Genomic DNA, 17,719 nt, shown 5'->3' on the forward strand with positions numbered 1-17,719 from the left:
TGCACCATAATCGCCGCCATTTACGATTTTGGTTTATTTTCAATAAAATATATTCGATTCGAAAATTTCTGTCGCTAAATCACCATAAATCTAATAAAACTATTGTACAAGCTAGATCGAGTTGAAGATAATTTTATTTGAAAATTACTGGCAAAAATTTTTGAATCATAATATATTTTTATTGAAAATAAAAAATACGTTAATGAAGGATTACGATTATGGTAAATACTTGGAAAGTGAATAGACTATCTCAATTTGATCTCTTAGTTTTCAAGTACTTATGCACCATAATCGCTGGTCATTAACGTATTTCGGTTTATTTTCAATAAAAATATATTCTTATTTGACAATTTGTGAGATATTTTGTAAAGCCTTTTCAACACACAAAATATTTAATAGATTCAAAATCTATTTCTGTACTACAATAGAGATACACGTGAGTTCAGGGTTTAAGGTTTGGGAGGCGTTCGGGAGCATATATTTTTGACACATAAAGTCACTCACGTGGAGAACCACACATTTGCTTGAAATCTAACGGGTGAATATGTTATCAACGTGGCAAATCAAATATAGTTCACCTGGTCTGACCTCGGCTGAAGCCAAGCCAGCAAATGCACGTCTTCTTCTTCCAATCTTCCTGCCTCTGTTCTTTTTCTTGCTCTTTTTAATCATTTATCCATGTCTACTGATTTCTCAGAGTTCATTATTTGAAAACTAATATCAAATCTTCCTCCTCTCCAAGTAAACAACAAATTTTAATTTTATCATCACAGCAACAAAAACTTTAATCTTGGACAAAATCAAGTTCTTTGTTTTTTCTTCCCAACATAAGAATTTTTTTTATTTATCAATACAAAATCCCTCAAACCCCATAACTGAAGCTTCAAGAACCAGAGACAGGTCTATGTTTCTTTTTTGAGCTTATTCAATTGATGGGGTCTTTTTTTTCAAGAGTTAAGGTCTACCCATCATATTGTGTGTCAAAGAGATTTTAATGAATGGTTTTACTATTGGCTCGATAGAAGTATGGTTACTCAATAACAAACAAAAAAATGAAACTAAAAGGGTAATTTGAAAATAAAAACTACTGCTAAATTTTGATTTATTTGAGTTCGATTATGCAAACTAGTAAATCATCATTGTGAACATATTGGTTGGCCGTAGTTGTTTGGGCTGCTGCTTAGTGTTTACGGATAATTGAGAATTACACAGTGACTATTTAGGTCAAAAAAGGGCAAGGGCAAGAGGTAAGGAAGAAGAAGACGTGGAGTGACAGGTGCATTTGTTGGCTTGGCTTCAGCCGAGTGAGAAAACCAAGTGAGCACCAAAATATCTATATTTAACTTGCCACGTTGATAACCTATTACCCAATAGATTTCAAGCAATTGTGTGGTTCTCCACGTGAGTTACTTTATGTGTCAAATATATATGTCACCGCCTGCCGTAAGGTTTATGGGTAAAATTTTGTACTTTTATAGAGACAGAGATGTGAATGAAATTGAATTTGAATAACATTTTTTTCTTTATTTTAAAGTTTATTATTAAATTTTGGTTAATAAAATTATTTTTGAAATTTAAATACACGACTCAGTTTAGGATTTAGGGTTTATAAACCGTTTTGTTAGTCAAAATTAGTCAATTTTTAGTACTTCACTAAAATTTGGTCCATAATGGGTGACAAAATTAATCTTGATTTTATGATGATAATTAGAAAATCATTACTAACCATTATTTGTAAACCCAAATGTTACATATTTATTTTATAGTCTTTCCTACTACAATATAGGTACATATGAATTTAGGGTAAAATTTTATGGGTAAGGTTTTGTATTTTATAGAGATGTGATCATGTGAATGAAATTGATTTTGAACAACATTTTTTTTTTTTTTTTTTTCAAAATTTATTATTGAATTTTGGCTACCAAAATTATATTTAGAATTTAAATACACGACTCAGTTTTGAGTTTTGAGTTTTGGGTTCAGAGCATATAACGAAGGAAAACTTTGATTCAAAATTTTTGGTCAATTGATTTGTAGGCTTCTTTTTTTTTTCATATGAAGTATTTTATAGTTAGAGGTATGAAATTTAAAGTGAAATTTCTCGCTCAAAATTTTAAATTTCAGTGAAATTTCGAACACAATATTTTGGTGCTTTGGTTTGTATTTTTCATTTCATGTTCAATACAATATGAAAACATGAATCTGGTTTGTGTTTGGAGTTAGTGATAACACAAAACCAAATTGATATTCAAAACACAAAATTTGAATTGAAATTTATTGCCCAAAATTTCAAATTTCAAATTGGATTTTAAATTTCGGTGAAATCTCTAACCCCTAGCTTGTTTTTTTGTTTTTTTTGATTGGCAAGCCTGTTTTAAATGAGATCAGTAACTCTTTGATGCTGACGGGGTTCGAGTCCCAGATCTCTGGTATCATCACCCAAAGGTTTTACCGACTTTGTTAGTTGGCAAGCCTGTTTTAAATGAGATCAGTAACTCTTTGATGCTGGCGGGGTTCGAGTCCCAGACCCCTAGCTTGTTTTTGTTTTGGTCTAATGTTTTGTGAGTTCATATTTTGTTTAATTTTTAGCGTTGTAGAGCTTTTGACTTTGGAGGGAGAGATAAAGTTCAAACTAAAATTTCCTACCAAAAAATTGAATTTGAATTTTGAAATTGAACACAAAAAACGATATTTATGGGCTAATATTTGACGTCCGTGTCAGCATAACAGAGCTACAATTATGACCTTCAGTAAGCTGGACCAAAATGTTTTGTCAAAATTTAAGGCCCATAGGGGGGGGGGGGGGGGTGGGGTTCCCATAGACAATTTTAAGTTTGGGGTCTGCTTTGAGAAAAAATGGGGTCTGCCTTGAGATGGGGTCTAGCTTGAGAGATTCGGGGCATGTAGGCAGTCCTTCCCATAAGACATGCTCACCACGTGAAAGGGTTTTGACCAAAGTAGTCAAGGAATTAAAGCACACGGCGGGGTGTGGCGGCTTTAATGAAAGTGAAGTGCAAAAAAAAAAACAAACTAGTAGTTCTAGAGTACACCTGCTACACCAGTACGTATAAATCTTGGATCTGGCTCAGTACTTTGTGATGCAATACACATGCACCTTTTGCTGTGATGAGTGGTCTCGATTGACTATACCACTCTCTCTCCACTCAAAACAAAAAGTATAATTCTAGTATTAGAAAAATTTGGGGGTCAATGAATAGTTTTCACGTACGTCACAGGGGTATTTTTATCTTTTCGCTCTCTATTGGGAGGCATTTTGGTCATTTGACTGTCTAATGGTATTATCCCTATAAGAGCATTTGCAATGCAGGTGACTATTTCCCCCACCTTATCACCGCCACCTCAGCACTTATTCACCATTTTCACCAAATCGGTGAAAACCAAAGTGAAGCTGTGCAATGCAGAGGTGAATAAAATATCTTGGACGGGATGTTAGATTCCGTCTGGAGGTTTTGGATTGAGACGGAATGTAACATCCCGTCTGGTATTTTATAACCAGACGGAATGTAACATCTCGTTTGGTTACTCAATATGAACACACGCGAACATGCTCCATTTTCACTTTCTTTCCAGCCTCCATTACAATTTTCTAGCCTCCATTAACAACATTTTATCACAAACTTCCATTCCTAATGACTTCTCCACCCCCCAATGCATCCCCCACCAACCTCACCACACGAAGAGCGTAGTAGATGGTTTGGAAGTTTTAAAATTTTCAAACAAAAGGGGCAAAAAGGTTCGTCGTCGCGAACGCAAAATGTGGGCGAGGAGGACGAAATTGAACTTGGGTTCAATTTTCCACCGCGTTGTGAAATCGAGGAACACCCACCATTAGCGTCAACATCGGTCCGACACGTAGCCAATCGAGTAACGGAGTCACAAGTAAGTTTTATATTTTTTTTTTATGTTAATTATTATAATTTATGTTAGTTTATATCAAGTTTGTTGTTGTGTAATTAGTTTAAATTTGTCGCATTGTTTTAAAAAAAAATTAGTTGTAATTATATCGTATTGCGTGTTGGTTGAATGTAGGAAGTACACCTATGGAAAGTGCGTTATGCACTTTCAAATGTTGTGTCATGGTGACGTTGTATGAAGTAAAAAACGGATCCTAATTTTGTCACGGTTACCAATATTATAGCCGCCACACCATTTGGGAATTTTTTGAATTTTAATTTGGGACAAAATGATCAAGCGTTGTTGTTTGGGATAGTTGAGCGGTGGTGGCAAACTACCCACACATTCCATTTCCCATGGGGTGAGCTTGGGATTACCCCTCTTGATTTCACAATGCTCACGGGTATCCCAATTGGTTATGGAGATGCCATTCCTTTTGATGAAAATTTAGAGGTTTTTACTACGGCGATGAGTTTCTTTGAAGGTTTTGATTTGGTTGAAGATGATGAGGAAGACGGGGTTTTGAGATTATCGGCTGAGCAATTTAAAGCAGGAGATATAAATATGAGTTGGTTTACTTTGAGATATTTGAATAGACTCAAGGAGAAGCCGAAAGACTATCATATTGGTGAGGAGTCGATCCACGAGTATGTACGTGCCTTCCTTTTCTACTTTGTTGGTGCGGTATTATTTGGATATCTTTGATAGTTATTTACGATCGTGGATGGCCACCGCCCTCGCACGCGTGAGCGAGAGGATGTGGGATTATGACTGGGGTCAATCCATATTGGTATACCTTTACCGCTGGCTAGACCTCGCAGTTGAGACGAAAGCCGCTAAAGGCAATTTGTGCGGCTTTGTTTGGTCTTATTTATTAAGTTATTGTTTCATTTCATTTATTTATCTAATTGTTAATGTTGACATGTTTATATATATATCATGTTTATATATATATATATTGATATTGTATTTATTTTATTGATTTAGTATTGGTGGTACGAACATTTTCGTGTGATGCATCCTGTGTTGAAGAGGTTGGAAGAGGATGAGACTCATGACCTAATTCCACGTATTCAAGCATGGAGGCTTCATCGTAGGCAGAGGGTGTATGGTGATCTATCGCATAATATTCACAACACTCGTTAGTAGATTGAGCTTTTAGGAGCTACCCGCATTGAGTGGCAACCCTAGGCTAAGTCCTTCATATTTCAGACCCCGTATGCGGATATTCTAGATGTTCCAGAGAACACTGAGTACCGTAGACTATCCTATATGTGTCATAGAGCAATGTTTCTTTCTCAGTTGCGAATGATACTTATAAGGTCAGTAACTGCATGGTACCTTGGGGACAGATGTTGGCGGCAAGTATCTGAGAGATTGTTATACCTTACCCACCACCCATAGATATGACAACCTCTGATATTCTTCCTGCTGCTCTTTCACACTATAGAGCAAACCCAAATGATTGGCCAGATGCATCAGCTTTCATTTTTACGGGAGACTATGACTTGTATTGGAAGAGGGTTGGTCGAGGTCTCTTGCTAGGTGTGTTATACCGGGGCACCAATTTTGAAGGGGTTACTTCTGAAGCATTGAGGCTCGACATTCATTTCCCAGAAGGAGTGGAGTTGCCACAGTCACAGCCCAGGGTGTTTCATGATATTCACATGTCACAAAGAACTCCACATATATTTGATGAGGATGACCTTTGGCACTGGAGCATGATTACTTCTCAGGGGCAAGATATGAGCATGCCTATTCCACCAGTAGATGCCACAGTGGTAGCAGATTTGTCAGTACAGTTTGAGCAGTTAGCCGAGGTTAGTATGATTTGAATTTATTCATGATTTATTATTATTATCATTCACTATAACCCCTAACATGCATTTGTTTTGTTAAATAGGATGAAGTAAGGTCAGAGCTCCTTAACTACAGCTCTCTCAGTCATGCCATGCATGCGTCTTTCATAGAGTCCTCTCGTCCTAGTTTTGAGTGCTTACAAGAAGAGTGGAATCGAACTTTGCAGTTTCAGAGACGTGTGCAAGAGTTGGAGAATGCTGCAAGTGCCACACCTTAAGCTCAACTTCAACCAGAGAGGCGACAACTGACGTAGGGGGGAGAGCTCTTCGACCAAGCCTTCTTGTAGGGGGAGGAGGTCTCAGTAGATAATTTTTTTATAGTTTGTAATAACTGTGCGCCATTACTTGTCTTATGGCGTTTGAGATTGTTGTTTGTAATGACTTTTGATTTAGTAGGTTGTTTTTTTGATGAGTTTTGGATATGAATATGTCATTAAACGAAGGAGGTTATGTCCAAAATTTTTCAGAAATTATAAGTTAGTTTTTTTACCGAGTTTTTGTGTTAGACTTGGGTGTTGTTTATGATTGTTGTTTGTCTTATTTATTATTTTCAAAGTATATTAGCAGGTTTTGGATATGAATATGTCAATAAAACAAATCAGGTTATGGCAAAAAAATTTCAGAAAATTATAAGTTCGTATGTTTCCAAAAATTTCACATTCGTTTAACTCATTTCACTCGTTCCAAAAGTTCGTAGGTTAGGCTAGACTTTGCATTTAACTCATTTCCTATGTCTTGGTTGAAACATAAAATTTTGATGGAATATCACTTATTTTTGCAGGTGGTTTGGTCCTGTCAGGTTCTGACAGGAATAGTGTATAGTGTAGACCGAGACGGAATGTAACATCCCGTCTAGTTCATGCTTCATTCCCACTGTGCCTTTTACTATTCCATACATTGGATTTGTGAATGGTGGGCCATAGATTGGAATTATTGAGGATACATTTGGATAGACATTTGGATACAATGTGTTGTCACTTGGAGAGTAAACAAAAATCTAATAAAATGTGTTGTCAATTGGAGAGTGGACCAAAATCGAGCTATCACATGTGACCTTACCTTTCATATTTCGTTTTACTCTTCTTTCTTTTAGATCAAACAAACAAACAACCATCTTCTTCCCCACAACCAAGCTAAAAATAGAAAAAATGTCAAGAGAAGAAAGAATTGCATTTAACCAAAGGTTATGGGGAGGATCTAGTAGTAATAGTTCATCTTCTGGTTTTACCGTCGTCTTCTAGTACTTCCGCTGAAGATGACTACATGGAAAGAGTAAGAGATGAGCATAATGATATGATGAGGCGAAGGAGGAGGAGGATGTTGCAGTTATTATCCACTGCTGGGGCATTAATGATCGACTCAAGTAGCCGTTGAACTTGAAGATGTGGATCTACGCAAAACGCGGTGGATCCGTGAAAGCGGCGTGAGAGTACACGTTTAGAGATGGTGGTGATTTCAGTAAACAAAAAATAATGAGGGATTACTTCACAACACCTTGTAGGTGGCCTTCTCATAAGTTTAGACGAAGGTACAGGATGACAAGAGAGCTTTTTATGTATATGTTGAAAACTGTTGCTTCATTCGACAATTACTTTAAAGACAAGGTGGATGGATTGGGTCGGCAAGCAATTTCTAGGTTACAGAAGGGACTAGTTGCAGTTGCACAATTAGCAACTGGTTGTTCTTTGATTCAACGGATGAGTATTTACAAATTGGAGATTCCACAACAAATGTATCTATGAAGCGTTGGTGCAAGGCAATAATCACGATGTTTGAGGAAGAGTACTTGAGACGATCAACTGAGGCAGACACTGCTAGGATATTAGCTGAAAATGCGGCAAGGGGTTTTCCAGGAATGCTTGGATCAATCGACTATATGCACTGGGTGTGGAAGAATTGTCCAAGTGGATGGGCTGGAACACATGTAGGGTATAAGAAGGAACCAACTTTGGTACTTGAAGCCGTTGCAGACAAACACTATTGGATCTAGCATTGCTTCTTCGGCTTACCAGGTTCATATAATGACATTAATGTGCTTCATCGTTCTCATGTTTTTCAATCATTAGAGCAAGGTGAGGCTCCTGCTGTTGCATTTATGTGAATGGTAATGACTACGATATGGGATATTATCTTGCTGATGGTATTTACCCAAAATGGGGCACATTTGTTCAAGCCATTCGTTATCCAAGAAATAAGCATGAAAAGATCTTTACTCAACATCAAGAAGCTGCAAGAAAGGATGTTGAAAGGACGTTTGGAGTTTTGCAGGCACGATGGCATATTGTTAAGGCTTCTACGTGTTGTCATAGTGTTGTTGTTCTTGGAGACATAATGAAGGCATACATTATAATGCATAATATGATTGTTGAGAATGAACGTAAAAGTGGAGTTTGGAATTGGAAAGGTTAGAGGAAAGAAACAATACCTGATCTCTTTAAGGAAGAGGATGGTTTTCATTTTGTCTATCAGATGATTGAAGCAAGAAATAAGATCAGAAATAAAGTTACACCTACTAATCTTCAAAAGGACTTAGTTGAGCATGTTTTTAATTGGACTGGCATTGAAGAAACAACAGATCCGGTACCAATTTATGATCCAAATTGGTCGGATCCAGAGGAGAGAGAAGGAGGGGGAAATTAAAATGGAAATGAAAGTGTATTTCCTATGTATTTTCTATGTATTCCCTATGTATTTCCTAACGTGAACTATGAAGTTCCAAAGTATTTCCTATGTATTTCCTAACATGAACTATTAAGTTCCAACGTATTTCCTAATGTATTTCCTATGTAATTCCAATAAGTTCTTATGTGTTTAATGAGTTGTATTTTTATCTCACTATTTTTAATTGTATTTCTATGAAAATAATTATATTGGAAAGAACATACATGGTGCATTAATTAAAAAAATAGTGAGATAAAAATACATAGTTCATTAATTAAAAATACAATAAAATTAAAATATATAGTGCATTAATTAAAAAGACAGTGAAATTAAAATATATAGTGCATTAATTAAAATACATAGTGCTTTAATTAAAATAAAATACTAAATATTACATACGCTTAGTTAGAGCTAGAACCACCTCTAGCCCTTGCCCATTCAGCACGTATTTTAGCTTGTTGTTGCTCGATTAAAAAAGCGGTATCGGGATGGAGGACACTTGTATCGGTCGCTAAAATCTTAGCTTCATATTGCATATTTAGAAGCCGATTTTTTTTCCAATTGAACTTGATTTTTTTCCATTTGAATCCGATTTTTTTCTTCTCTTGCCATCACAGTTCTTTGACCATATGCAAGTTCCATTTCTTTAAGTTCTAAGCATTTTTGTATTTCATTTGCATCTTGTGAAAATATATCCTCTAAACGTGTAAAGTAACCCTCCAACATACCAACTGATTTTTCTTGGTTCCTCTTGGACTTGGCTTTCTTTGATCCAAGAGGATGCTCCATTTCTTGCAACGCTCTATTTCTTGAGAATCCTCCAATTCAACTCCACCAACACTTGGTGAATTAGAAGTTGAATTTTCACCATCATTTTTGCGACCTTTTCCATTTATGGGGAGGTTTGACCTTGCCTCAAAAAGGTTACTCCACTTTGGATTATCCTTGAGTATAACGTAACAATGATCAAGTGAAAAAACCGTTTTTTCTTGTAGTTGGTACGTCATTTTGCCTCGGACAACTAAAAAATAAAATAGAAATAATTAGACTAAAATAATCACTAAAATAAGACTAAGATAATTAAACTAAAATTGTAACGCCCGTATTTAAAATACGTATTTATTTATTTATTTATTTAAAAATTCGCTGGATTGGATTTGGGATACGTGGGCCTGATTTCTGGGCCCGAGTCTGTATTGGGCTTGGGTTTCAAACCCAAGTATATAATCACCTTGTTCTAGATAATAAGGTTTTTAGAGAATAAAATATAATAAAAATGGAGGCGGCTGGATTGCTAGAGTGTTGGAGCGTGACAATTCGAACTAGGAGGAATTCGTCTAGCGGTTAATTAAGGTGAGTAGCTATTTTTGCTATTTCACCGAATTTATAGTTTTTCGTGTATCGGTGTATACTGTCTAATATTTCTGCCTTTTGATACTACTCATTATCCTGTTTTATTGGGTGTCGTGTCTGTCATGTTGTTAAAACTCCATTGAAATTCAGAAAAATGGAGGTTTGAACGGTCGAACCTTGTTTGGCACCTTGTTTGGGCCCGTAAATGGAGGCTAAAGCCCAAAGTAATGAATCCTCCTCTGTATGCGTTACTGTGATACTGTGGGAGCATTATGATTTTATTTTGAACTGTTAGTTTGTGTTATTTTTGTTGGTTGATGTTGGGGATTAAGTATTTGATGTCGGGTTGGTTGTTTGAGTGTTGTGGAAGCTTTGAACCGGCATTAATAGAGGCGCCAGCCCATAGAAATCGGTATTGTTAACGATTTTGAATTTTTATGATGTTATGATGTGGTGGTTGTGGTTTAGTTTATGTTTGGTGGTAGTGGAGAGGATTGGGTGCTTGACAGTAGTGTCGAGTGGAGCTTGTAGAAGCCATTAATGGAGGATGAAGATTCTGACGATCCAGGTTTAGAGGGAGTGCGATTTGGTAGCGAATTGATTGGGGGGGCTTTTAAAGTTGTTTTTGGTTTTGGCAAGGGTAAAAATTGATATGATGAAGTGGGAGGAGGAGGAGAACCCGATTTGGTGGCTGGTGGTGGAGGGATCTGTTGGAGGAAGAAGAAGGTGAGTGCGATCCGGTGCTCCCGGACGTATTCTAGTTCACTAGATCTATTTGGTTGGGCTTGAAGCTTGGGCCTAAGCTTGATTAGTTGCTGGGCCGAAATTTCTATTTTTGGTTGGGCCCGATTGTGTTTTAAGTTGTTGGGCCAGTTTAGCTTGATTGTTTGGGGCCAGTCCTTAGGACTTAAAATAGAGATCCAAATGGGTATTTCAACATTTAAGCTTTTGGGGCCGGGTTCTAAGGTTTGGGCTTGGCCAGTTGGGTCCGAACCATTACCTTAGTCATGAGCCCATGAGCCATGCACATTGACCTTAGTTATGAACCATGGCTATGACCCTGAACATGTTGGACATGGACCATGATGTGTTGATTTTGACTGTTGACCGTTGACTGTGGAATGTTGACTTTTTCCAGATTTTTACCTATTTGATTTTTTATGGACAAATATAATAATAAAATATTGTCGAAACTTGTATAAATTTGGTTGTCATTATCTAGGAAAGATTTGACATTGATATTGTGTATATTTTGACACATGACAAGATAGAAACTTTAGGAGATATAATATTCCTAAAACGCTATAAAAATGTATGCGATACGTTTGAAGCAATTGTGACATTATATAATATGTTGGGATATATATATATTAAATGCAATAGTTTTGGAGAAATAAATGTATAAACGCTCTATTATTTTATCTGTGAGATGGTACTAGGAGGTAGTAGAGTATTTGTGGATATTTCCCACAGGAGTGTGGCGTAGTGTAATAATATATTGGCACGTGAAAGAATGAAAGTGGTTATGAGATATAATTGAGATATTTCTAAATATTGTGGCTTAGTGCAATAAGGTATTTGACCTGCACGTGATATAGTGGAATTATTATGAGATATAAATGTATGACACTTGAATAAATTACGTAACGAAAATCCTAAAACCTAGCTACCACAACTCATGTGATATGATTGGCCTTTCTGGCGTTTCAGTGAATCTGAATGGCCCTTTGGGCAAAAGTAATTTGATTGGCCCTTCTGGCGTTTCAGTAAATCTGAATGGCCCCTCTGGCGTACCCAAATGGTGGCTTGATTATTCCGTTCAGAAAATTAGAACGAGATGTGAGATATTTTATGCCGAATAATGGCAGTACTTACATAATGACTTTCGTGTGAGAGTTACCTGGTGTGCGGCATCCCGCTCAGGGTAGTTACGCACGGAGTGGTTCATTATGTAAGGGGAGGCATGTGGATGTACATGTTCAAGCGCCAGAAGCGATTGTGGTAGCCAGGGAAACTAGGTAAGACATAGATACGACGTGATTTTAGGGACACACAAAGAAAGCCTTAATTAATATAATTATGGTAATATGTTGGTTAATGATATATCTTTAGATAGATGATTGTATATGGTTTTGCAGAAGGGTGGGTCAAATTAATTACTTGTGCAGGGATGACCCACTCTGTAATTGAGCATGAAATGAGGTAAGTATAGAATATGCTTGGCTAGTTATTAGTTTAGTTAGAACCTAAGGCGCTTCGTGGAGGAACTAAATGCCTTTTTATTATGCGTATGGTTTGTTGTGTGGTTAGTGGGAAGTTAAGGCGCCTCAGTGGAGGAACTACCTGCCTTACTTATTGTACTTAAGGATGTCGTATTAGTTGTTAGGAGTTAAAGCGCCTCGGTGGAGGAATTAACTGCCTTATGGATTGTATATATATATATGTATAAGTATAATTTGTATTTTAGGGCTACTCACACCAGCATTTTTATAATGCTGACCCGATTTACATGTTTGCTTATCGGGTGTGTTCATTAAATGAATATAGTTGATAAGTCTTGACAGGTTTAGTGTTGAAGAAGGTTGGTTACTGCTTGTGGTTTGCGTCAGCGTCGCATTTCAAGATAGGTTTTGTTTTCTCTTGAGGTGATATAGATTTTCAATCTAGACAATGTTATTTGTATTTTCATTTGTAATTTTAAATAAAGAGTTATTGAAAAGAGATTTGTAACCTAATCTTATTTGTGAATTTTTGTAATGAAGAGGACTTTGGTTTAATTGAAATTTTTTATTGGTTTTTAATTATCCGCATATTTAAACTGTTTATGGGTTTTTAGAAGTTGAGAGTGCATCAAACCTCGAAAATCGAAGAGTCGGGAACAAATATTGTTTTTCCGAATTCTGTTGAAATTCGGGGTGTGACAAAAATAATAATTAGACTAAGATAATAATTAGACTAAAACTAAAATGGAAATAATAAATACACTAAGATAATTAGACTAAGACGGAAATAATTAGACTAAGACTAAGATAATCAATAAATTCCCAATTGACAACGTTGTAATTACCCGTCTTTGTATTGTTGTACCACTTGCATGTCGAGCCTCCACCGCATTCACAATTGCCACGAACTTGTTCATCATTTTTGAAATATATTTCCATCTACCACTAATTGAATCGGAAGACCTATCCGACCCACATGCTTGATTGAACTCGTTTGTTACACGATTCCAAAATCATTTTGCATTTTGGAAAGCACCAACAATGGAGTCTTCACTAATTTTTATCAAATCAAGACATAGAGTTTGATCTTCGGACATGCTAAAGTAAGTTTTTGTTTTTGCTTGAGTGCTACCACTTGCTTGAGATGCTTGAGTTGATGCCATTTGATATTTTGTTTTTTTGAAGAACTGATTTTAAGGAAGAAGAAATATGATATATGATTGTTGGAAGTGTGAGTTGAAATGAAACAAATATTGTATATATACCAAAGTTTTTTATTTTGACCGTTTTTTACCGTTCTGACTTTCTGACCGTTGGTGAACTAGCCGTTAGGGCTCCGGACGGGATGTTTGATTCCGTCTGTAAAAAAAGAAATATAGCGAGACAGGATGTTGGATTCCGTCTCGCTATATATACCAGACGGAATTCAACATCCCGTCCGAAGTTAACAAGTCAGCCACTATCTCGGTAATGAGCTTCACCTTGAAATCAAGTGGGAAAAATATTCACTAGATAATCACCTCTGCATTGCAGAGCAGTTTTTGGCCAAAGCTGGTGACTATAGTCACAAACCCCTTGAAACCCCCTGCATTGCAAATGCTCTAACACTTGAATATTCTCTCTCTTTGCTCTCGGCCTCTCACTTTGTCCCCCCCCCCCCCCAATTCTCTCTCAAGCTTTCCGTCTAAAGATAAAGATCTCGATTATTTCTTCTTCGGTGTGCGCAAGTTCTTCTTCTTTTGTCTCTCTCTCGGTGTATGCAATTCGGTGAGAGCTGGACTTGAAGAAATTTTGAAGTGTTAGAAGATGGGCTAAAAAGAAACTGATTCTGTGGGATTTGTTTGTTGAGTGGAATCCAAATACAACTATCATTGAACTAGGTGAGATAGGACCGTTTGATATATCCACACCCTAACTTAGTATGCAAAGGAAATCCACAAGTCCCGGCCCCCTCTTCTCTCTGTTTTTCCATTCAAGAAAATAAGAATTAAAAGCAGGAGAGCCAATAACCCTTTTTGGATGCAAGCGGGAGTTCTTGGTTTCATGTTAGTAGCTATCCTTAAGCTTATTAGGTGGAATCCATTTCAGGTAAGGTGAGGCATCTCTTTTATCTCTTTTTTAAAGCATGAGGTAGTGTATAATCTCTGATATAGTATTTAATCCTTTCCAATAATATGTAAAACAGTAAAAACAGTCTACTGTCTTCAAGAGATTGTGAAGGCTAATATTATTCCTCGGTTAGAACGCACCAGCTATCTTATGGATTAACACCCTAACTAATTATCTAAAACTCAAACTTTTAATCTAGCTTCCTCTGTACGGTCCGGTCCACTCTACCTCTCATGTGATAAGGAGTATATAACTAAAATGAATCAATTAATAGCAGCCACCCTCAGACAGACTATACATCCTCATATACTAATCTCAATTAAAAACTCACCAAGAGAGGCAAGAGAGCATTAGCAATTGCATTTGTCTTTTAGAGCAAATAAAAGATTTGCAATCTCTACGGTTCACGATTTTTCACGATTTCTCACTGCATTCTGTGTGTGTGTGTGTCTTCTATGTGATTGTTATCCTAATGCTATTCCATTATACACGAGTTTCCAGCATATCTTAAGAATCTTTCATTTTCTATAGACCATTTTCTATATATAGACCAACTCCCAGCCTTTTGTTATATATTTGAGGAAACGGTATGATTTACGAGTTTAGTTTTATTTATATTTACTTATTTTTTTGATAGTTAGTTTGGTTATAATTTTAGTGGTGTTTGTATTTAATGAGACAATTTGTGTGTTCTTTTGGCCACCATATAATTCGGTTGCACTCAAAATGGAGAAATCTACCCAAGAGCGCTCATTAGTACTTAATGACGATGCAATTCATGATCGTCGAAAGCGGCAGCGAGAGACAGAGAAACCAAAGTTTTATGTTTGACGAAGGTAGTTCCAAGTTTCATTAATTACATTGATTAGTCTCTGTTTCATTCCTAACCTATGGAAAAATATTCAAGCAAGTGATATACTCATGTTAGTCTTAATTTTTTGCGATGCGGTAATTGCATTTAGATATTAGAACAAAGACATAAGCCTTGGCCCAATGCATGCCTAGGCATTTTAGCTCTCTTTGGAGTTGGAAGTCCTTACTATACGGTTGCAGAGGTCCTAACACAGAATTATATAGTTGGAAGTCCTTACTATATTGCTACAGAAGTCTTGAAACAGAATTATGGTCCTGAGGTTGATGTATGGAGTGCTGGACTAATTCTGTACATCCTACTTTCTGGGATTCCACTTTTCTAGGCAGGTCGGTATTCTCTAAACTATACATTTTCACATTATATATGATGTTTTTTGACTTTGGAAAGTACAGTTAGCTCCTATAGATCCGATAATCTATGTTGAAAGGTTCTAATATGATTATATATTGAAAATGCCCAATATATGTTCAAATGTGCAAAACAATGCACATATACTAGCAATTAATATTATGCTGTAGTTGCCAAATTTGGATTAGTTCTTGTGGTGCTGTTTGATCCCTAAATTAATCAATAGATAATTTCATCTCTAACACATTCAATAGTTTACAGAAACTAAAAAAAGAGTTACACAGGCTATCATCCATTGTGATAGAGATTTTAAAAGGAATCCTTGTCGTAATGTTTCCGAGCCTACTAGGACAATCAATTGACATGCAATTTAAATTATCTACAGATATAAGATCTGAGACAGTTAAAGGAAAGAGAAGCAAGTCAGCATTTTTTTGATGGAATTATATACTTTACTGTACAACTACTTGGATTGGACAGTGGGTGGAAATCTTATGTTACATTGCGAGAAACTGCAGGACCAATATTCATACCCAACAACTTAAAGGAATGAGGGAGCTTCTCACATTTGTTTGGTTACTAATAACTCATTTAGGTTTGATAATTTTTATTTTTATTTTTTGTTGTTGTTGTAGAGAATGTCGATCCGAGTAAGAACATTTTGAACGAAGAAAAAAAGTTGTTTTCCACTATTGCACATCCCCAAGTCAATTTCAATTAAGCACTAAAATGTGTCTCCTACTCTCTCCTTAGATTCAATAGAAAAGAATTGCGGAGCCTGAGCCTGTGATGAGATTGTATACAAAGACAACTGATGGATCCTTCATAGAATCTAAGGAGAGTGCATTAGTCTGGCACCATCAGGATGTAGATCCAGAATCTGGGTCTTGTCAGGCCATGGAGCTATTGGACTATTTGGAAAGTGTACTTGCTAATGAACCTGTTGATGTTAAGAAAGGGGCAACATATTGTCAAAGTTAAGCCACAGGTCTGACAAACAGGTCTTCTTACATAAAAATGTTATTATTTCTCTTCATTTAGTTGCTAAGTGTTTGTTGTAAAAATTGATTGTTGGTTTGCAGGAATCAGTATAGCTTTTAGTTGCAAAGAAAATTCTCTTTACATTAATTAGCAGTGGGAAGGCACCTGATTTTGTTATGTGTATTGGAGATGACAGATCTGACGAGGACATATTTGAAGCTATATCAAGTGCAACTTTTAATCCAACAGTTCTAGAAATCTTTGCATGTACAGTTGGGCAGGGGCCGAGCAAGGCCAGATACTATTTAATTGATACCACTGAAGTTGTGAGGATGCTTCAAGGACTTGCATCTGGTTCTTGTGAGAAGCCAAGATATAGTTCTCATATTCAATTCGCTTTTGAGAGTGTTGCATGAAATACACCCGAATCATAAAATTTTTGTTCTTGAGTTGCATACAAGTGCAATGATGTTGATATAGTATGGATTAGACCATATGCCCGATAGTATACCTTAGATTGTGTACTTGCATGTCCTTGGGGAAATGTGTTGTGCGAAAACGTAGGAGTAAGCTTGCTGTTGATATTAACTTAATTGGATACTTTATGAGGTGTCGTTGGTACAATTTTGCTACAGTGTTTGTTTTGGAACTATTTTGGTCGAGTTTAACAAAGATTGGCTTGGTTTTCATAATGCAATGTCATTTGAAAAGTATTTTGAAACAGATCATCTTGGCCGCTCATATTGGCTGGTACCTAGTGTGGGTCAGCAAGTGGATGTTGTAGGCACTAAGCAGCAGTTCAATTTAGATTTTACAGCAAAGAACAGGTTGCAACACCACTCTGCATACCACGCGAGCGTGCATGTTTGCCAGTTAATTTTTATTGATTTGCATAGCCAACTATGAAATTATTATTGATTTGCATAGCCAACAATGAAATTAATTATAGGGTTAACTAGTATTACCCCCCCACTAGATGAGCCAATTAGGATTTCCCCCCACTAGATGGGAAATTAGGGTCTCCCCCCTAAATACACAAAAAAAAAAAGTCAAAGTGGGTTGACCGAATTTTTTTTGTGTGTATTTAGACCGACCCTTTTTTCCTAATTGGCTCATCTAGTTGGGGAATACTAGTTAACCCCAATTATATATGATAGTAAACAACACCATAAAAATCACAAATTGTTTAGTTTAGATAATACTTGTCACACCCCGAATTTCGACAGAATTCGGAAAAAACAATATTTGTTTCCGACTCTTTGATTTTCGAGGTGTGATGCACTCTTAATTTCCAAAAACCCATAAACATTTTAAATATGCGGATAATTAAAAACCAATAAAATTTTTAACTTAAACAAAAGTCTTCTTCATTTCAAAAATTCACAAATAAGATTAGG

At 36.3% G+C, this 17,719-nt stretch overlaps 1 long non-coding RNA gene across 2 annotated transcripts; it reads left to right on the forward strand.

The window, feature by feature from the left end:
- Positions 1 to 13,740: 13,740 nt before the first annotated feature.
- Positions 13,741 to 16,999, forward strand: LOC147502275 (uncharacterized). Of its 2 annotated transcripts, XR_015221648.1 has the most exons (4): positions 13,741 to 15,319; positions 15,727 to 15,936; positions 16,095 to 16,329; positions 16,424 to 16,999. It is a non-coding gene; the product is annotated as an uncharacterized LOC147502275 (long non-coding RNA). The 2 variants fall into 2 exon arrangements; XR_015221647.1 differs by having other exon boundaries at positions 13,743 to 15,936.
- Positions 17,000 to 17,719: the final 720 nt, after the last annotated feature.

The sequence above is a fragment of the Coptis chinensis genome, chromosome 4 (genome assembly GCF_015680905.1).
Source record: "Coptis chinensis isolate HL-2020 chromosome 4, ASM1568090v1, whole genome shotgun sequence".
In the NCBI taxonomy this organism is placed as follows: Eukaryota; Viridiplantae; Streptophyta; class Magnoliopsida; order Ranunculales; family Ranunculaceae; genus Coptis; species Coptis chinensis.